This window comes from Sus scrofa, chromosome 6 (assembly GCF_000003025.6).
Source record: "Sus scrofa isolate TJ Tabasco breed Duroc chromosome 6, Sscrofa11.1, whole genome shotgun sequence".
Taxonomy (NCBI): Eukaryota; Metazoa; Chordata; class Mammalia; order Artiodactyla; family Suidae; genus Sus; species Sus scrofa.
In genome coordinates, this window is record NC_010448.4 from 141,103,055 (window position 1) to 141,115,296 (window position 12,242).

A 12,242-nucleotide genomic window follows, 5' to 3' on the forward strand; every position below is an offset into this window, starting at 1 on the left:
AAAAGATTGTGATTTCTTTTCTTTTATACATCTGCACAATATTTTATTCCAGGTTCTCATACTATTCAACACGCTCACTCATCACACACACACACACACACACACACACACACACACACACACTTTTTTATGTGCCAACTAAGTAACAGACATTGTGCTTATTACTGGTCATCTTAGTGAATAAGTCAACCAGGATTCTCTACAGTTTAGCAGGTGGATATAAATGATTAATCAAGGGATTTTGCAGTGCAATGTAATAAATAAAGCAAGATGGTTAATGTGCTGGGGGCATGCAAGCTTTAGGAAAGACCCATTAAACCTGACTAGGGTCATGGAACAGAATTATCAGGGAGTGCTTTCCAAAGAAATGACATCTAAGGGGAGGTGCTCAGGTCTTGTCATCCAGGACATTTCAGTTAATCCTCACAAAATAGCTTCCTCAAGTACTTATTAGTTACTGTCCCATTTTAAAGAAGCAAATGTGACGACTTTGAAAAATTAGGTAGTCTCCAAATTTCTAAGGCTAGTGAGTGTCAATGAGAATTGGCATCATCCAGGACATTTCAGTTAATCCTCACAAAATAGTTTCCTCAAGTACTTATTACTTACTGTCCCCATTTTAAAGCATTGAATGTGAAGACTTTGAAAAATTAGGTAATCTCCAAATTTCTAAGTCTAGTGAGTGTCAATGAGAATTGGCATTCAACCTCATGTTGTTCTGAATTCAAGGTATAATTATCTTGGAGAAGCCATATCAATGTCTTCCCAGATTTAATTCAACTGTTTTTAGAGAACATTAGAGTGATGGTTTTTTTTTTTACTCTTCAGGTTTGCTTTTTATAGTGACTCAAGGAAGAAATGACCAATAGCACAGACTTCTGACCTTGGGATATGAGTCAGTCCTGGAGATAGGAAAATATGCAGCAACCTAGTAAGAAGAGGTCCAACCAGAAATGCAGGGCTGAAATTTCAGTATTTTTCTAAATCACAGTGGAATTTTACATCCCTTGGAGGCATTTGCTTTCCTGAGCCAGGTAGGCACTGAGATATGACAGGTCCAGCTGTCCACTAGATCTTCCTACTGGATGGTCCTCTAGCAAGAGAAGCATTAATGTTTGCAGAGGTTCTGGTTCTTTCTGTAAGAAGGAGCTCAGATGAAATTAATATAAATTATATATTGTTTACATATTCAGACTTTGCCATCCTCTACTTTTTTTCATTCTTTCTAGGGCCATACCCGAGGCTTATGGAAGTTCCTGGACTAGGAGTCGAATGGGGGCTACAGCTGCCAGCCTACACCATAGCCATAGCAATGCAGGATGTGAGCCACATCTGTAACCTACACCACAGCTCAAGGCAGTGCCAGATCCCCAACCACTGAGTGAGGCCAGGGATCAAACCTGCATCCTCATGGATACTAGTGGGATTCATTTTTGCTGTACCACAATGGGAACTCCCTATTCTTACAGTTATAAATATTCGTTTTCACTTCTTGTCCAGTTTCACACTGAATGTGACTCTCCCCCCTTCTCTCACAACACCCAAACACACAAACTCTTGAAGTACACATGCATCTCTTGAAGCTGCAAATATTTAATAATAGCAAATGAGTTGATCATAGAGAAAAGATGTGTATAATTTAGATTTCTGAAAAGAAAATAAAGAGAGACTACCAATTTATATATGTAAAATAGATATTGGCTAAAAATTTTCAAGTGTATTTAAATTTTGAGCAAACAAAAAATAAAATAATTAAGCTAATGCCATTTAGCAAAACTAAGATTTTATTATCATTAGTTTTAAGAGACCAATTAAACATTTTTAATGTGCTGTTGCATGGATGATTCTAATGCAGCCTGGATCAGGTTTCCAGCAACTTTAAATATACCCTTAACATAGAAGGAAATGATATTATTTAAAGCAATTTTTCAATAAATCCATGTTCTTCATGAAAAATGTCTTCAGGGTAATACAGGAAATCTGTAAACTAATATCTAATAATTTCCATACAGATTCAGTTGTCTATTTTCCCTAACCATAGGTAGTTAGAAGCTGAAGATTGGAGAAAAAAATAGAGACAAATATGTGGATAGCTTTAAATAAGGAGTTAAATAGCTTAACAGTAGAGAATGATACAAAATATAGCATTCCAGGTATCAAAAACTTCAAACTGTGGTATAAATACACTTTGAATATATGATGACTTTCAAAGGCTTGTGCAGAAACAAGTAAATTTTTAAAATTTCATGACTTAAGTTTTCATGTATGTTCTTTCCTAAAATTGATCTGTCTGAGAATATAGGTCTGTAGTTGAATTGGTTCCAGTTCTCACCTCCTACTTTTTAAATCCTCTTTCACAAAATCTCTCCGACATACAAAATCAGATCATCAAACATGGTCCAAAGTGTAAAACCTACAAGAAATGAAACAAACAGACTATATAAAATACTGGTGTTGATGTCGATACAATGATTAGAGTCTGCTAAATTCTGTTGCAATCTAGGCAGTTTCCTGTTTGCTTTTAACACACCTACATGAACATCTAATCTTCATGAAGATATAATGGAGTTATAAACAATGTTGATTTGGAATTTTTTTTAAAGATTGTTTGCTATAATCATATCACTCTGATGTAGTTAAAAAATTGAGTGCCATTACGGTAACAGGAATCTTTCCATTCTCATAGTTTTATTTAAGAAAACAAGATTTCCCAGAATTGATTCTAGATTCTATTTCCCACATAGGCGAATAGATCCTCATTTGTGCAAGAAAGTTTATCCATGTGTCTACATAAAAGCATCTCATTATCACATCCATTATTAACTATGTAAGGTAAAAATAGTTCATAAATATCAAAATGTATGATATATATATATAATTGCATCAATTGTATACTATTAATGATAATAAAAACAAATTCCCCCATAGTATTTTTTATAATTAGTTTCTTTTAGTCATAAGAATTTTGCCGCCAATTTACATATTTAATTTTACCGCAGAGAAGACAAGCTATCAATAAAAGATTTTAACTTTTTAAAGTTAGATTAGGATCAAATTATATTGCAAAAGTGTAACAAAAATATAAATTTGAGGAGAGAAATAACGTAGCATTTCTTTTAAAATAGAACCTGTTCATCTTTTTAAAAAAATTATAGTAAATAGCAAATCACTGTGTTAGTTAGATTTTCTTGGACACATTTAAAAGTAAGAATTAACACACTTAAAAGTGAGGATTAACAGTTTTATTTTTAAATAGCTATGTTTATAGTAATCAGAAATTATAATTTGTCAAAGAACTTAGCTTATGGTAAAAATTTTAGGTGAAAATTTAAAAGCATGCAATAGTTTACATAGCATAGAAAATCATTTATGAACCATAAAAGCAAAAAGAAAACAATCGGTCACCTTTACCTCATCTGACTGAGTTTGAGAAGATCACTGTGCTCATGCTATCTGCAAATAGAGATTCATAACCATCTCCTAGAGTTATGAAGAAAGTGAACTCAAAAACCTCATCATAATTTTAAGGTATTTACATAGACGTTTTGCCTTATAACTTTATAAATCTATCTCCCATACACAGTCTCATTTAATCTTATACTAAAATAGGAATTACTTAGTACAAGTGTTATCTCCACTTTGCAGTTAAGTAAGGCTTTGATAGAGTTACTTTAATTGAGTTGAGTTACTTGTCCAAAACAATTGCTAGTAAACCAGGGAGTTGATATCTAAATATAAGTTTTGAGTATCAACATCACTTTTTTAAAAAGGACGACAACACTGAGGCTCTCTTTTTTAAACATGCTCTGCCTATAAGATTAGGAAGTGCCAAAAAAAAGCTTTTCTGGAAGTTCAAGGAAGGTAAAGTAGGAGAAATACTTTATGATGTGCCATTCATTTATCTGCAAAATTATTTCTTGTGAACCATCTCTGGGTCATGACAATGTAAATAAGTAACATTCTGCTCTATCAAGCCAGACTCTACTAATGCCTCTTTTTTTCCTCCTTCATATTATATTTTATAGCACAGAAGGATTATGGTCATTGATGATGGTGATACTTTGTTTTGTTTTAAACCCAAAGTTAACCATAGGAAGGTGGTTTGATAATAATTACCCTTAATTACACACTTACCATGTACCTGGGTCCATCTTGAGCACATCAAACAAAAGAATCCTCATGATGATCTTGCCAATTCAATAATTTTACTAATCCCATTTTACAGGGGAGAAAACTAAGGTAAATTAATTTGCCCTAGGTCCCACTGCTAATACATGAGAAAGCTGACATTTGACCTCCAAAATTAATTATAATTAATGATTATATTATGCTGCCTCTTAAAGACAAATAATTTGTCCCTCTGATCTAACAAAAAACGTAAATTATCCAACAAAAACTTAAATTTGAGACTATTTTTAACTTTTAGCATATTTAAAAAAATATAATCAGTTTAAACTTGTTTGCAGGAAGCAGCATTATTTATTTCCCTCTGGAATACATTCTCTAATTTGTATTTTAAGGCATAGCTCATATTGAAATATGGCTAAGTCAATTTTCTCAAGAGAGGACAGATAAATATGGATTAATGGCTACTTTAGTTAATGATTGCAAGGCTGGTTTTAATTAATCGTGCTATATAGTCATTCTTTATTCATAAAATAAAATTCATGCTCAGAATATCTTTTATTAGGAAAAAAAAGGCAAGAGGAAAAATCCAACAGTGACCAACAGAAAGTTTAAAGGTCAATATAAAAACAGCAAGAGAAAATAATTATTTTTTCTTTTTAAATTTATATATTTACTGATACTGGAAAGTAGCATATACTTAGTTTGCCAAAACAGTTGAGGTTAGAACATTTCTGCATATCTATTTATTATTTTTCTTATTTTATCGTCTTTATTTATATGCAAATAGAATATTTCCAAATGACAAACAAAAAGATGTATAATGGAAGGAAGTTCAAAAGTTCACGTTTGATAGAAGGAAGTGGAATTGCTGATGTTTTTTTCCCTTATTTAGAGTGAGGTGTCTCTATCTGGCTCCATCCTTAAGAGGATGGATCCAGAAGCTTGCCGGGAACCTACAGCTTTATCCCCATCACTTCTCCCCAGCACTGATACTGCTATTTTAAACACCCCCTGCCTGCATTCTGAATGTAGTGCTCATTCCTTTTACAGCTCCTGAGGTGAAAGTCCACCTTCTCCAGGAAGCAGCTGCTAGGGAACTAGCTCTGCAGACAGAATTCCCTCCACAGCGGTTCAGAGCCCCTGCTAGTTAACAAAAATCTTGAAGCCCTTCCATATCCAAACATCTCACATTCAAGTCCATGTGGGAGAAAGCAAGCTGGCTTAGTTGAATTCAAAAGCTAAAAAGTAGAAATGACAAGGAAATTTCCAATTTGATTCCTGATTGAAGTTGTTTGAACAAAGCTAGTCTTTAACTTCTCAAATACGTAACACCACTTCCATTTTACATTCTCTGCCTCATTTATTAATCCTGCTTTCATGAATGCATTGTTTTTAATGTATGGGTAATAAGAACTACCTACCTCTCAAAATGCTTTTGTGAGTGTTAAATGAGATCATATATTAAAATATTTTCCATACCACTTAACTTATAGTCATCATTCAGCAAATGGAATTTATTATTATTATCAGACAAGATGATCATAATTAGACTTTAGTAATAGGCCAAAAATGTCAGTATTTTTCATTGACATTACTATATCCTTTAGTCAATATACAGGCTTTTTTTACTCTGTCCATGCCTATTTTACTTGATAAATGCATATGTTGAGTGATTTACAAATAATGTGCTGAAACACCCTAAATGTAAAAATTCCTTGACATTGGCTCTTCTAAACATAGACAAGCTAACATGGAAGCTTGACTTAAATAAGACAATGGAAAGAAAAAAATAAAGCAATTTGTAGTATTATAAAAAATCATGGTTTAATTATCAGTTAAAATGTTTGATTTTAATGTTTGGAATTTAGAGAGTAATCCAAAACCAAATTTTAATGATTTCCTAGGCATTTAAAATATTGGGTTATAATCTATGTGTATATTTTTTGAAATATAGATAATATAAACTGTGCATTAGAATAAGACTAAGAAAACTCATTTTTAAGAAATTAGGTATAGAATATATGAAAAAAGCAAGAAAAACTTGAGAAAAAGCATGATCATTTTCAGTATTTTTCTCTGATTTATAGCATTAAAATTATTTATATTGATTGAGAAATTGGTATTATAATTAGATAGTAGCTCATAACTTTCCATCTCTTATTCAAGATGTTTTAAATATAGCTTTATTATTACAAAGAAGCGCTAGAATAAAATGTATAGGAAATCATTTCTTTCTCTCACAAAATAAGAAATCAATTATTTGGTATGTTTGTTTCTTTTGCGCCACTACATAAAAAGTAAAATATACCCAACATGGATAATTCTCATTCTAAAAATAAATGTGCATGTATCATTGATATTATTCAGATGCTTACAATTGTAGGTTTAATGAAATTATAATAAAGTTATTTCCATACATTGCAAATTTCAATAAGTCATCTGTAAGTTACATAACCTCTGTACTTCACTTCCTTCTCTGTAAAATGGGCTAAATGATAGTACTTGACACTACCTATCATAAAATGTTGTGAAGACTGAATAAGAAATAGATACAATGTGTTTAGAACAGTATCTGGCAGATAGTAATGTTAGTATATTATTATTATCTATACAACTGTATTGAACTTTTGCCTGCATAAGCACATTTCTTACTGAGATATCTCTTTAGATACACTTTAAAATATAATTCTCATCATCTGTAAGAGTGAGGGTCTCAATAAATAAACTCATTGGACAAATCGCCGATTTTATGGATTTTCTTTGATGAAGACTCACATGTCCTATACCGGCCAAAATAGAAGATAATAGGAAGCATGTCTGCCCCAGAATTTTTCTGCTATGGTCGTGGTAAAAGGTAGCTTAAAATAGCAAATCAACCATAATATTATATATAATGATACTATTGTCTAGGGAATATTATGTATTATGTAACTTGTAGTTTATACATACAGGCAAAAAATTATCTGTGTCCATATCTGTATTTATATCCATATCCATACTGTGATATTATCTAGGGAATAACTGTCATGAAATACAGTAAAGTGTTTTAAAACAAGACAAGTGGGTGAGGAGATAGGATTTATTCTGTTCCCTTTAATCTCTACTTTACTTCCTTTACCTCGTTTTGGCCTTGAAACTGAGATATCAAAGCTCTCTTTGTGTGCAGAATTAGCATGGAGGTTGTATGAGGTTCTGAATTTTTTAATTTTTTCTGTGTGCTTTTGAAAATTCTTCTGTCAAATTTAGAACTTTGTGATACAATGAAAAGACAGCTGTGAGGTAGCTGGCCACTCCCGTCATAGGAATATCATTTTCACTTGGTTTGGCTTTGAATCCAAGGGAAATTGTACTTTTCTTCTTTTATTAATTAGTACCTTTAAAAGGACCTTTCATTAATCAACATGTCTTGAGAAAACCTGTTCTCTTTCTATAGAGCTAAATAAATCCTGCTGTGTGTGGTACTGGTGATGGTGCTAAGGCTTACGTTTTTGGAATACGTCACAGGGAACTAGAGATATGAAAGGAAAAAAAAATCATTCTTTGGCAGACACAGGCTGCTTTTCTTAATAGAGATTTAAAAAATAATAAACAACCTGTGCTAATTTCCACTAAGCTTTCTGATGTCCACCTTTCAGATTTAATCACCACAGGAGATAGTGTCACAGACAGTGTCCTATTACAATTATTTCCACTTCATTTTGTTCAGCACAAGCACCTCTCCAAGTGAGACTTTATACCCCCCCCCAAATAGGGACCTGCCTAATAGGTGTAACACCATTTATAAAGAAGCTCCTTAAAAAAGTTCAGAAGCAGCAATGCCAATCTTACTACAAAAGCATTAACTTTTTTAAGCCTGGGTTTAAATAAATAAGAATTTTGAAAAAAAGAGAAATTTTAAAGCTCTTTTCTATACATTTTCCAACAACCAGATGTTTGGAACTATGTACACAAAACATGCAGATGATTAACTGAAAATTTAAGTTGTCATGATATTTGGCATGGTGTTAACACAGCTTGTGCTGAGGAAGTATTTTTGGAACTGTTTTACTCATCTCCCTACAAAGTAGGTAGTCTAGCAGATTTTTTTTTTAAGTGGGTGAAAAAAAATTCTTCTTTCAAAAAAAGCCATGCCATACTCGATTAAAGGAACTTCATTATTAAGCATTTTTATTTAGATTATTTTGTTATCTAGACTTCAAAAGGATCCTAAGATCACTAGCTATTAAAATGTTTTGTGTGGAAGTCCAGAGATGAAAAAAATCATCCAAGTTTGTGACCCGAGAACTGTTGCTTCATCCTGCTCCCATCAAAGATCTGATCTTCTTTGTTTCACCAACCTCTCCTTCACACATTAACTCCTTCATCCTAAATAGGAGAACTCCTCACCTTTGCTGCTGTCTGACTTTAAGAATGAATAGCCTGGTTGATCACTGTGGTTAAAAGCATAGACCCACTTGTTTCATTCAAGATACTATCCTTCATCTCTTCATTGACAAAATGAGGGTAGTAGTATCTGGCTCATGGGTTTATGTGAGGATTAAATAGGATAAGAAATATAAAGTACCCAACAAAGTGCCCAATACATACTAAGCAGAATATTTAATGGCTTGAAGTGGTTCCTGACATACAGAGTCAAATGCTTCTTGTTTCAAGTAGTTAGGAGCTAAGCCTGCCTCTGCCCCACCAACCACTTTTCTCTGTTCATTTACGCTGATTTTGGTTCCCCACTAACTACTTGATTGCTTAGTCCATCCTCTGTATTGTACAACAGTTACAGTTTGTGCCACAGTTATTTGTATTTAATTGCATATTGTTACAGTTAATGTGGCCATGTCTTTGCCTTCCCAACCAGGTTGCACTCTGTGAATTTTGATACACTTAACCTATTGTTCCTTCTTCTAAAAGTATCTTAATTTTTGCCTTCCCTCATCCACTCAACACATATTTATATTGTCCATTATCTATAGGCTCTTGGAGTATACAGAAGTGGCCAAGTAGACAAAGTACTTGGATCCTAGTTTCAGCAGGGAGAGACAGAAAATAATCAATCAAGTAAACAGATAATACGTCTAAAGGGATGTTGGGAACAGTGATGTTCTTTTTGCTATTTAACACATTAGGTAATTCATTGGAGACCTAAGGAAGACAAGGAAGACATTTGCAGACCTCAGGGGGAAGAGAGTTTCAGGCAGAAGAAACAGTAAGAACTGCCAGCTTCCTGGAGCACGAGCATGTGTGACTTGTTGGAAGCACAGCTAGAGGCCCAAAGTGTAGAGCAGATTAAATGGGAAAATGTGGGAACTAATAAGGTCAGAGGAGCATCAAGGGACCTAATTACGTAGGACTGTCAGTCACTATCAGGATTAAGAGTTTTTCTTATGGATGAAATACGAAGGCTTGGAGTTGTTGATGCTCTGATTTAAACGCTAAGGTTCTTTTTATTTAGTGTGAGTCAAGAGGAGAAACAGGAGACTCTCATACAATTATAATAATCCAATTATAAGAATAATTACTATATGTTTACTTTCTGTTCTTCATGATGGCTATTCATGAATATAATTTACTATCTTTGCTAAATTATAAATCTTCTGTGAGCCAGGATTGCAACAGTTTACATTTTAAGACATTAGAGTTTGTAACCACCCCCCCCCAAATGCTTTGGGTGTCCAAAGAGGACAAAATAAAATTCTCACCACTCTGTCCTTCCTCTACTCTCTCACTTCCCTCAGTCATACCCTAATTACTTTTCCTTCTTTCCAGAATTTCTTCTTCATACAGCATACACATAGTAAGTCTCTTGTGTAAAGGAAAAAAAAAAAATAGGGTGGCTCTGGAGAAAAAAGAGGACATATAGAGACAGGAGACATAGTTCTTATTCTCAAGGAATCACATATATGCCTATTTTATACACTCTGCATAATCATCTTATAGTTGACCTTAAAACTACAAATAGTCTATGTAAGCATCTTATGACTTTATAAATTAGAAAGTTGTACCAAGCCTTGCTAGTCCCAACTTATAAAATTCCATATATGGAAACTTGAATTATTTAGGTTCTGTGTAATTTGAGGAAAGTCCTTCAGAAATTCAAGGAAATAATATCCCAGTTTTTTCACCTAGAGTCTCTTTCAAGAGTCTTCCTAAGGTATGTCTTGAAAAGCTTTAAGTTGAGACCAGTAACAATCATGAAATAGACTCATCCAAGCCAGAGAGCCAAGGAGGTATAAAAGAACCCCCCCGCTTTTTTTTTCCATTGTTCTCAGTGACGAGTTAGAGTCTATTCTATGAAGTTTCCTGGCCATAACAGAGGAATAGTGCTTATGCTAAGACGAGAGGTTATAACCCAGATCAGGTCTATAGAAACTCTAGTATCTACGTACCAGTTACTCTCTGTGGTCTTCCTGATACCCCCAAATAAAGGTAAAACTGCTAATGTCTCTAGGGAAAGGAAAACACCAGGCAGAGTGCTCTAAATCAGACTTTCATGGTAAAATATCCATTAATAATTAATTTTCTGCTTCCTTTGGAATAGGACAGGTTAAACTGTTGGTCACATTCAATAAATAAGAAATTACTTGCAGTAATTTCTGCAACATTCTAATCATCTTCCTATTTCTGAAACCTGTTTCAAAAGTCTTTGATCTGCATTATGGTGGAAAGGACATGGAATCTAGAAATACAAGACTTGATTACAAAGTTGACTTTGCCACCCACAGATGATAGTGTGGTTTGGGCAGGTCACTTAACCTAAACATTCTGTTTATATTCTGCTGATGAACTGAGCAATCTATACCACACAGGGTTGTGAGCAACAGACGGGATAAAGTGTGAAGGCCACAAATGCAGAAGTCATACAATAAACATTTGATGAATTCAGTATTAATAAGAACTTTGGGATTATCAAAGTCCCAGTAGTGGTATTTTAGTGTTCTATGCTATTCCAGTACACATGTGATCTTGTGAAATGGGAAATATGTCCCCTCTCTCTTCTTTTGCATAGTATTAAGAATGACAATATACTGTAACTGTTTAATTATGCCATTAAAGTGGGTTTTATTTTCTTCATTAAATACATTAGGAAAAGCTTTTCAATTAAAGATGACCTTTATGACTTCTACTAGTTTGTATTCTGTAAATGGTGAGGCTGACTGCAAATTAGATTCTGCAATGTACCTTGTTCCTTATTTTTTTCACCCACTGATTATTTTCATACTGTTGGCAGCAGCTTACCCTGTTGCTTTCAGCTTGCAATTTTGTAGCAATCTCAAAACATTGTGTTCAGTCCCCCAAGGTGTTCTGTAGAAATGCTGTCAAACTATTTCGATGTATGTGTATTTTCATTCTGTAGCTGTGCTTTGTACTCATTTAAGAGAACCAGTCTTTAATTTGTATCAGAACATTTTCCAAATAAAACTTAGAATTCCAGACCTCAGCAAAATCATTGATATATGACCATAGGCTTCTGTTCTAAATCTTGACAGGCCCGACTCTGGTTAGATTTCAAAGCTATATTTTTAAATTTTGTTATAGAATACAACTCTGAATAAATGGCTTCACATTTGGCCTTAGAGTCAGCATGCTTGCTATAATCATCTAGCTTTAGTTTACCTTTCCCATTTCATCTCTCATCTCTCCTACCCTGTATCCCATACTTATCTGTACTTCCTCAAAATGTGTTGCTTATTCTCATCTCTCCCTGGTGGTATCCATATACAGCACCTCTTTCTAAAACACCACATCTTCCACTCCTCACCTCTTTCTCAGGCATTTTATATTTTAGAAAGTCTTCCTTTATACTCACAACAACCTTCCTAAGTCAAGTAACCCTCTTTTATCTCTCATATACCTTGTGCCTGATTTAATAAAAATATCTTTTCTGTATAATAGTGATAGATTGGATTAATTGTCTTCCTTACTAGACTAAAAAGTTTTGGAGAGCAGAGGTAATAACCTTTGAATCCATGAATAGCAGATGCACCATAAGTGTTTGTTAGATAAGTGGATGCTTTCTGGAAAAACTACTGGTCAGGTTATTGAAAAGACAGCAAGAATTTGCTACTAAAAATATTATATTAGCCTTGCTCCATTTAATTACAACAGCAATATTATCAGTA

General features: G+C 33.7%; 1 protein-coding gene across 2 annotated transcripts in view; it reads left to right on the forward strand.

Moving 5' to 3' along the window:
- Nucleotides 1-12,242, forward strand: part of NEGR1 (neuronal growth regulator 1) — an 872,018-nt gene that overhangs the window by 322,658 nt on the left and 537,118 nt on the right. The window lies entirely within an intron of this gene.